General features: G+C 40.9%; 1 protein-coding gene across 2 annotated transcripts in view; it reads right to left on the reverse strand.

Moving 5' to 3' along the window:
- Positions 1–253, reverse strand: part of LOC120904940 — a 214864-nt gene extending 214611 nt beyond the window's left edge. For both annotated transcript variants that reach the window (XM_040315471.1, XM_040315470.1), the window contains exon 1: positions 31–253. The gene's annotated coding sequence lies outside the window, so the exon portion shown is untranslated. The remainder of the gene's footprint in view (positions 1–30) is intronic.
- Between the last annotated feature and the right edge of the window lie 10371 nt (positions 254–10624).

Here is a 10624-nt window from a genome sequence, read left to right on the forward strand (position 1 = left end):
CACACACAAACAAAAAAAACTAATACACACCACGAACGTTGGACGGCACACACAGTCGCTTTGCCGCACCGGGTTCCCAGTTCCGCAATGGAATGAATCAAACCCGGCCCGCGCAGGTTTTGCAAACGATCGAACGAACGAACCCAGCGTAGCGGGGAAACAGAAGTAATACACAACAAGCGTTATGGAGCGCTACCCTGGCGCCACCAACCAAACTTAGAGCACGCACCGCTTTCCGCGAACTAACAAAAGCTACTGACAGGTAGATCGGTTCGGCGAAAGGCCGTGCCCGCTTACACGATCATGGCCGCATACGCTCGCGATCAAGTCAAAACAAGCGGGCACGACGATCACCACTACAGGCGCGTGCGCTACACACGTGCAGTGCTGCTGCTCTCGCGGAGCTGGGCAGCTCTCTCCCGGCCGGCTCCGGGATGCGATGAGAGCACAACTGGCTGCTGCGATGTTTTGCTCTGCACTTGGGTGACGGGTGGGGAAAGGTATTCTCTGTGTTACGGCTGCTGGGGGCTTTTCTTTTCGGAGCCAAAATGGTTTCGGGCACTATGGGAATGAATGATGCAAATATAAAGAACTATTTTAACCTATCTAAAGCGGATTCTTAAGCCATAGAAAATAATTCACAATCAATTCAGTAATCAAGGACGAACGAGTCGTCGAAGCCTATCGCTAATATACTATACCAATGTACTAATATCCAATAGAACTATATAGATAGTTGTGGCAAAAATTGAAAAACAAGCAGTAAGAAGTCCATTCATTTTGATTCTCTCCTAACATAATACGAAAGAAGGAAGACGTTGAAATGGAACAAGAAAAATGAGCTTTGACAGCATTTAATATTAAAAAAATATTTTAATATTTAAAAAAATATAAAAACATTATATTTGAGTCCTGCAATACATGATCCTTTCTTATATTGAACTCAACAGCATTTTTAAAACAGCATTTGTTTTGGTTCAACGCAAGCTCACTCGTTCATTGTTTTATCGTCTCCCGTGGTCTCGTAATTCTGTTTGTCCCTCTTACCGTACAAGGTGCCTGTTATTTGGACTAGAACCTCTGCAACATAGAAGAAAGACGGCACAGTGCTTACTATTTATACACACACTTGGTAGTGGATCTTTAGACGCCCCGTCAATTCTGAGTAAATTGAACTTTCAGGCCCCCAGTAGAATGTTAAGAACCAGGACATTATTCAACATAGAATTCAGATCGACTAATTTTGGATCTAACGATCCTTTATTAAAAATGATAAGTGCCTATAACTCGCTAGGAAACAATGTCGACTTGAACTCAAACTTAAACAATTTACGGACCTTTTTGCATAGCTTGATATGACGCATCCACAGTTTATGTTGTTGTTTTTTTTTTTATTTGGTTGTATGACAGTTAAACTTCTTATGTTTTTCGATGCGTTTTTGTTAGCACTGTTCTTTAGCATTAATTGTAGAAATAAGTATGTTATGTAAGCTTATGCCAGCTGGATAACTTTCGGAAAAAATAAAAATAAAAATAATAATAATAATAATAATAATAATAATAATAATAAAAATAATAATAATAATAATAATAATAATAATAATAATAATAATAATAATAATAATAATAATAATAATAATAATAATAATAATAATAATAATAATAATAATAATAATAATAATAATAATAATAATAATAATAATAATAATAATAATAATAATAATAACAATAAAAATAATAATAATAATAATAATAATAATAATAATAATAATAATAATAATAATAATAATACCTGATCTGACTCCAAGCCATTAGATTATTTTCAATTTCAATCCGAAATATCCTCTAATTCTTTCGACTTTTATCATCAAATTACCAAAGGCTCGATTTATAAGAAAAAATCGAAGGCTTGAAGTTCAAATAATGCAACCCTTTTCTGAATATTATTTTTTATTTTATTTTAGTACTTTCTACATTATTACTTTACCTATTCACGACCATAACATTTGTAATTTACCTTCGAAAATCCCGATGCAATTATTTTGTAGATGTCTCCATAAAAATTGTTTTTATTATTTATTTGTTCACATTTGATACGTTGGACAAACGTTTTATTTTAATTTTATTTTTATTCTGTCATTAAAAGTATCCATTCTATAATTATTTAATAATCAATATTTCCCTTCGTCGTAAAAGGGATAAGTCAATAGTTCTTCTTAGCAGAGAAACATTAATAAAAAATAAATAAATAAAAAATAAACATTTCAAACTCTCCCACCTTATAAAGAAATCTCATTTCTTCCATAGTGCTAGCATGTGTAGTGATACTTTTGTTACCTCCACAAACATGAAAACAAGCTCAAGAGAGTAGTTTAGCTGTGCGCGAGAGAGTAAAAAGCAAGCTTTACGAGAGATCTCCAGTGGGACTGACACTGATCTCAACACTAATCGTACCGTGGAAGCAAACGGAACGGATCAGGGCTCAGCATCAGAATTTCAAATGCTGATCGAAGGGGAATCAAAATATACATAAAAAAAAGGTTAAAACTACTAACTAGATTGGTTTAATATCTTCTGTAATTAACACATCGAATGCTACTGGTTTGTAAAATTACCTTCCCTTGTGGATTGTACGCGCGGGCGATTGGCTGCATTCTACAACTGCCGGTAATTTAAAGGGATTCCTTCACCGTGTTGTTCCAATCATCCCTGCAATATAAACGGGTGAAGCAATTATTCTCGTTTACTGCCCACCCTGCCCTGTCTACCAGAAACAATTCGATCAGCCAAATGAGAGCAGTTCAATTGCCTTCACCGTGCGGCGATCTAATCTAGGTTGGATGGATCGGCTGGGAGAGATACTGGGTACCACTTTTAAGCCGGTACGTGCGCCTTTTACTTTTCCACCGCGAGTGATTGTCAAGTGACGTCCTGATGCATTTCCTACGTGGCTGACTATGCCTGCAATTTGGTATATTTTTTATTACGAAATTGTATATTTTTAGATACAAATCAATTAGAGTTTCATTAAACGATTGCAGACCTGCTTTTAATTGTGTGTTAATCATTTATCCTGTCTTTTCATGCCGAATAATTCATCCCACAAGTTCAATACCCGTTTATCTAAGCTTACTACATTGAGCTGCTTTATGTTGCTTTGAAGGCAACACAACAAACGCAAACAAATAATAAACTTCCATATTTCGCAATCTGTTATTTATCCCTGCTCCTCGCACCCATTTACCTAATCACATAATGCATCAGCGTTACACACCTTCCACGCCTCAATAACCGATCGCAAAAAAAATAAATAAAACGTCCCATGCCCACACGACCAAACAAGGCGCCAGCCATCAACGTGGTTGCCCACGCTGGCCTTAAAATGCAGCACGTACAACAGGTGCGAAAAGAGGAACCAACAGCACACCAAAATAGTAGCAAAACTAACTACACATGGCAGGCAACCTCTGGGCTGGGAGCAAAAGTGAATGTCGTCTGCGGCACGAATTCATGTACCGAGCGAAGCTGCTGAGTGCAATTTCGTTTCCTTGCGCAGACAGGTGACGCTTTGCCTTCGCAAACAGTGACAACGAAACGTGTGCTGTCGCGCCGTGATCGAAGTTAAAATGTGAAAAAAAAAACCAAAAAAGCTCTGCCCTCCAAATGTCGGCAAGGTTTTAGGGAAGGTTATGCAGAAGCTAAATAAAAATTTGCAGGCAAAAATTGATAAAATTGTCAATCCCGATAGCGCCAGTCCAAGTAGATGGCGTCTTCTTTCAACACTGTCGCAGTAAAGCACGCCTAACTGGGCTGAACAGCTGCCGCACTCTAATTAACTCTCTTCCTAAACGCACCGATCGCACAGAAATGCATCCTTATCCCTCTCCGGCTGTCAGCTGCTAAAGCTGCGCGTAAAATGCACCTACTGCCCTACTACTACAGCAACTTCAACGCCCGGTCACATCAAATACATTCCAACCGCCGTCTAGCCGGACTTGAGCCGAGGTCTGACCTAGAAGCTGGGCCCGTGATTCCAGTGGATGGTCGGCGCGCCTCATTTAAACCGCAATTAGTTATAAATAAACCGGGAATAAAAACCAGTGTCACTCACCAGGAGTTGTTCAGGTCGCTCCGAATCGGAACAAAAACCCCTTCGGAAAATCTAGCTTTAAACTGCCCTTTTTCCTACCCTCGCAGCCACAACATTCGGCTGTCGCATTTGCAACGATTTTAAACAAAAACGACTACAATGCCGCTGCAAGCGACGAACCCGGCTGCGGGATTTGTCGGGTCGGACCTCGCTCCACCGTGCTTGGAGTGGGACCGGATTTATTTTCTCTATCGCGCAGTTTTCCCTCCCCGGGTGCTTCTTCTTCTTGCGGGTGCGCCCATCATGCTTCATCAGCCACAACGAGCCCATAGCTCAACGCGTTCGTCGTATTGTCTCTCGCACGTTCGCCGCATCGATCGCTTGAGAAGGGCACATTGTGGGAAGGGAGCCTTTTTAGCTTTCCTACCAGCACCTCTCCTGGATGGCACATTTTTCCATCTTCTGCATCATACTCTACAACACAGCGAGAGAGTGAGAGAACGACAGCAAGAGAGCAAGGAGTCAATTCTTTCCACGTAATCATTACGTGTTACTTCATCGCACTGCTTCGCCGACTGGATTTTCATCCACACCGGCCCATGCTGGGCCGCGGTTGAGTTCTACGACAAGCTCTACTCCCCTTTCCCCAACCGGTTCCTGTTTGGGGATACACTTCCTCCTGACCGACCGACCCGCAGCATTTTGTGCCGCATTTTTCTTCTTCCTTTCGATTGATCAACTGACCTATATCGAGGGTCTCCACTTTTCATTCTGGTGCTCACATACATTGATCGTATCGGATACACACAACAGGGTACGAAAGGGGGTCTGGTGAACCTACCGCGCATCTTGGACTCGCTTTACAAGAGCCACGCGGACGCGGCACGGCCTGTTCTGCTGGTTGTTGGGATACTTTCTCTTGTTGCATTTTTCTCTTGTTTTAGTAGCACGGCCGCAGTGTGTCTATGTGTTTCTTTTTCCTCCTTTTCTTGTCAACCCCCCGTTGCCTTAATCCACTGTTTTGACATTGTTTTGTGCCGCCGGCCTCATCTCGTGTGGCATATTTTGCTCGATCACATGCGATGTGTTTCCGCGGGTCGACGACGACAAACATCACGCTCACATCTGCTGCTCATCCAGTGGTGTTTGTGGATGGTATGGATGGGGGGGGGGAGGATGCTCACCTCACTAGAGCCCACAAGTGTGGTGGTGTCATTTTCTATCGCGACCCAGTATGAGAGTGAGATCGAACGTTGTGGTCGGCGGGCTGGGTAGAATGTAGGACCGTATTTTTGTGTTTTTTTTTTGTGGAGGAAGACTTTTCACCGTCGGTATGGTTTTAATGCTGCAGGGCAAATGCCAAAAGATAGTTAGTAGCAGAAATAAACATTTTAGAGAATTTTGATTACCGTCGTCGCCGCAAAACGTTGGCTCTACTTCACCTATTTCTGCCTACAAGGCACCAATGTTTTGACAGTGTGCGTGATTTTTTGTCAGTAAGACATCAATTTGTGTCTGTTAGTGAATTGTATAGAAAATTGTACCTTGTTTGTTCCACAAGTATTCAATATTACTTTAGCAATTAATAACCTATATTAAAGAATTAGAAATGATTCAATTTATGTTGCCAGTTTTCGTTTTTTTTCTATTAATGGAATGAAAAAAGCTCGCATGTATTCTCTGGGGTTAACAGTATTTTGAGAAAATAATGAATTTAATTTTTTTTTTCACACAAAAACAACTAAATTATACGGTTTTGTTGTGTTTTTATGATGTATATTTTAATAGATTTTTTGCACTAGACTCGGAGTACATAATTTATGTTGTTTATTTGTTTGTTTTGTATTTGCTTGTGTTTTGTTTTTTAACATAATTAATATCATAATTTTCTTTTACTATCTCTTTGATTTCGTCTTCTGTCTCAACTCTTTCCGTAACCGTATTTTTTCTTCTAATTCTCTTTAATTCTTCTTCTTAGTTTTCATTTACTCTCTTTTTTCACTATGCTTATGATAGTCTCTACGGTGTACTTGTTTTTTTTTCTTTTATGTTTTTCTAGCTCAGGACTAGATTAGTTAGTCTTAGTTTTTTATGAACGATTTTGTTTATTTGTTAGTGTTGTATTAGTTTTAAGTCTGTTTTATTTAGCCTTGATGGCGGATATTCGATTAAATAAATGTAATGAAATGAAATAAATAATTCGTTTACATTTTTCAAATTATGTTTTCTGTTCTTTTTGTTGAACAAATAATTATGTTTGTTCAACAGTGTTTTTTCCATTTTTTTCTGAGTTAAATTAGGTTTTTTTCTCATTATAGTTACAGCTTTATTATTATTGTCATTTGTTATTTACCTTTTTTAGGTTTGAATTTATCTAGTTTTTCGATAAGTTTAGTTTGTGTAAAAAGATGTTCTTCTCTTTTACCTAAACATTAAGTTGCCTTCTTTCTTCTAACTTTTCTTATTCCTTTTTTTATTTTTACTTCTCTCTCTTTATTCTCTAAGTTTACGAAAGTCTCTTTGCGTTCTACCTGTTTTTGTTTGTTTGGTTTTGGTTAGGTCAGAGTTAGTTTAGTTTAGTTAATCTTTATTATACTTTTATATTTTTTAAGCGATACGGCCTTTATGGACCGTTCCTACTGAATAAAAAATTTATTATATTTTTGTCAATTGTTAGTTTTAAATATTCAGTCTTTCCGCATTTAGTATTAATGACAAATATTGAATTAAATAGAAAAAATGAAAAAATGTTTCATTTTAAAATTTCTAATCATTTACAACAGTATGAAAACAACCCTCAAACACACACAACATTCCCCCGCAGAACCCATTCCCGTCGCTAGCATTCGAGCACAGCTAGGCAAGATACACGCGATCGTCAGATTTGCGCTTTTGGGGTCGATTTCGCGTGTCCCTTTGGATTCACAGCAAACGAACGAATCAAGTGCAAACGCTTCCCCGAAACGAAGGCAAGGCGACTACAAGCTGTGAAAAGCACAGTTATCTTTCCCAGCCCGTCCAAGCGACCTCGACCCTATTGTGTCGAGCCAAAGGCTCACACGAAGATGTCGAGCGAAGCATCGAGCATATTTTGGAGGTTTGGGCCGCCTGTTTCGTCTTCTGATACGCGTTTTCCGGTGGTCTTTGCAGGTGGAGACAGCTTTTTTTTGGAGGTGCTGACTCTTTCTTGTTCAAGCTTCGGGCGCGTCTTCCCGTGTCTTCCAACCCTTTGGGGTTTGGAGGATTATTTTCTGGAGGAAGTGACAGCAGTGTCCGGAAGCGTTGCCCCGCAAAACCTTGCCATTGATCTTGATAGCGGTTTCAATATGGCACTCAAGATCGTCTCCCAGTCATCAGATTGATATCTTCCAACAGCGTCTGCTTTGAGGTTGAAATGTGGGATCACTCTCACAACTTTTTTGTAGCTCACTGGAGTGGTACCTAACGTGCCCTTTCGATTGGTTACCTCAAAATCCAAAGCAACACACAAAAAACACAGGGTCAGAAAGTAAAACAACAACTCTGTAAACCTGAGACCTTAGCAGCTTCAGTGGTGATTGGTGAAAACTTTTGATTTTTACAACCTCACCACCACGGTGTAGCACGTAACCGTTAGAAAGTGTAAAGGTGCTCCCCAACCGAACCCTAACCTCGCGCGATCGCCATCTCGTAGTGGGACGATTATTTTCAATTAAACTAAAAACTGCCCAGCCTCCCCCGAAGATGTTTGGTCCGTTGTTTTACTTTCAATACCATTTCCGTGTCCAATTTCGGGGATGAGAGTAAAGGGGTACAATTTCAGGCACACACACAGTTCAGTTTTCTCCAGGTTCGTCTTAAAGGGCCGTACAGTGGGAAGCTTTTTAAGGCGGGATTGGGGCAAAGAACTCGCACTCACCTCCAGCCGCACGAGCAGGGAAAGGCAGCAGGGTCACCAATGTTTTGGTGGTGATGATCAAACAACGATCAGCAGCTAATAGCGATGAGACGATGAAACGAAACACTGCATGTAGATGGAGATCCGTGGCGATGGATCATCAGACGGGGAAAGGGTTGTTTTCTCGCTCCCTCTCGCTTCCATCTGACCCGACTCCAATGTCGGGTGGGCATGCGGATCTTTCCTTCCGAGCCGTGCCCTGTAACCTGCCCGTAATTAGGTCACAACCGTCCGTTGGTCGTCGTCGTCGTCGTCGCCGTTGTCGTTATCGTAAGCAGTGTTATTTATTTTCTGCCGACGATGATTCTTCTCGCCCGCAGCGAATTACAATCACAGCGCATTAGCGCATGCACGGAAAGGGCACGCGCATCAAGGCAGACGGGGTGTATAAAGAGATGTGAGATAATCGTGCCTCCCAACACAACACACTGAGAAACAAATAAACTCCCGTAAAGCGGGAAAAGGAAATTTGTTTTTCTTTCTCCGCGCGGGGTAAACTCACAAATTGGTGCCTCTCGTCAATGGGCCGCCTCGATATTTAGCCACCCATTTTTTTGAAGACTATCAACAGTACCAGTGGTTTTCGAGTTCGATTTGTTTTTTTTTTTGTTTTTGGGGAGTGAGATAATTTTGTGGGAGCTTGCTGAGCGGGCTTTGCTTATTTGCGCTTTGGTTGCGCGACGGTAACATACCATTTGTAACGATTTGTTTGCTGCTTCAATCGTTTTTGTGGCCAATAAATCATCAGCTCCGATTTCCTCTCTTGCAAGCTCCATTTTGCTTCAAGCTGTTATTTGCAGTGTAGTGTTACGAATTAAAACTTTTGCGCAATTGCGACCAACGAGCCAGCCGGAGAGACATTCATTATTTTGTCGCTCAATTTTTTATAGCTGCTTTTGTTTTTGTGGCAAATCTTCATAACTTTAGACAACGAAAAAAAGAGACTCCTGCTTTGGAAATGCTGCTTCTTCCTGGAGGCATTACTACAAAAACCTTTCCGAACGCCCTCAGTCTTGACCCTGAGCCTATTGGGGCGTGAAAGCGAAAGGCTTCCGTGCGCCGATAATAACCAAACCGCAAATCGACATCGACACTAGAGAGTTACGCTAGAACGCCCACCGGATAGATGTGGCATAGTGCCTAGCAATGTACATCACGACAGGTGCAGGTGAGACATCCATCCTCTGAGGGAGGGTTTTTGTTTTGTTTTTTCCCTCCCCGGCAACGCACTTGCCATTCGACTTCCGTCAACCGGATTGTGCTCAAGGTTCCGGGGCAGCGAGGAACATCAAGCTGCACACGACGGTTGTTACGCATGGTAACGCATGCTGAACCAAAAAATAAATAAATAAATCCAAATCGGACAGGAAGTGTTCAATAAAAACACCAAACAGACAGTATGCTTAACCCCTGCCCCTCCTCGCACAATATGACACCAAAAAAACATCGATCGTTTTTGGGAGGCGTTTCATGCTAACCTTTTTTGCTGATTATTTCGAGCAAAGACGATGAATTAATGATAAACTATTACTAAATAGTGATCAATTTATGTATCCTACGTCGGATGCGAAGTTTAAAGATCATCCTTGGCGATTGGATGGGCCGGGTCGCATTCCGATACGGTGCGTGAGCGTAAGGGATGCGTAGTTGGTTGTTGGATGGCTATTGAAAATGTTTAAGGATGGCATTTTAATGCTTCCTGAATTTGAGTGTGCGATATACAGCACGTGGACACTAACCTTATATCTGAAGTGCCATTACAGCCGTCTGTTTTCAGTGCCTTCGACACGTTGAAGGACCTCAACTTATATCATCAACATTTGGAATATTTTACAATTACTTCATGGGAGTTCACAAGCAAGCAAATTGCTTGAAGATTATAAAGGAAATTCATTCTCAGGAGTTACCTTTATCGTAAACCTTTTATATTTTGAGGAAGATAGGTATTCTTAGAGATTATTACTAAGATGTGCTCTGACATCGAATTGGAATGATGTGATGTGATGTGATGGATACGAACTATGTGATGGAGACGAAATATTTACTTGCCGCAAACTTATAATGTTATAGGAATTATTTCAAGATCGGAGTAGTGCCTAGCACCATACTCACAGATTCATAAGACCCAGAAGACTTCCGTAATGCATAGGATATATATCGCCTGGTAGATCTTAATAGACAAGAGCCATCCGGACGGCGAATTCAAACGCTGTTATAGTGCTTGAGCGGCGCATATCTATGACCTTTGACCTTGAGTGGACTATCTTTCACGGTGTGTTTGACCAATGACTGATGAAAAATAAACTGGTCGATCTGTATGACAAACCAGACCTCGAAACCCGAAGATATATTGGATAGAGCATGTTTTCAGAATGTGGGACTCATACCTCACCATGAACATGCTTAACAGTGATGCTCAGTTCTACATCTTCTTCTATTTAGCGTAAACGTCCTACGCGGCCATATTGGCTTATACAGGTTTTCAAGATTTTATTCTGACGGGTATGTTATTGAGTTAATTCGAGTTGACGACTGTGCCCCGGGACCGCCCTCTGCATCCGCATGCTCAATTTTTGACATTGAGGTGACAGTGACAG

Source organism: Anopheles arabiensis, chromosome 3, assembly GCF_016920715.1.
Source record: "Anopheles arabiensis isolate DONGOLA chromosome 3, AaraD3, whole genome shotgun sequence".
Lineage (NCBI taxonomy): Eukaryota > Metazoa > Arthropoda > Insecta > Diptera > Culicidae > Anopheles > Anopheles arabiensis.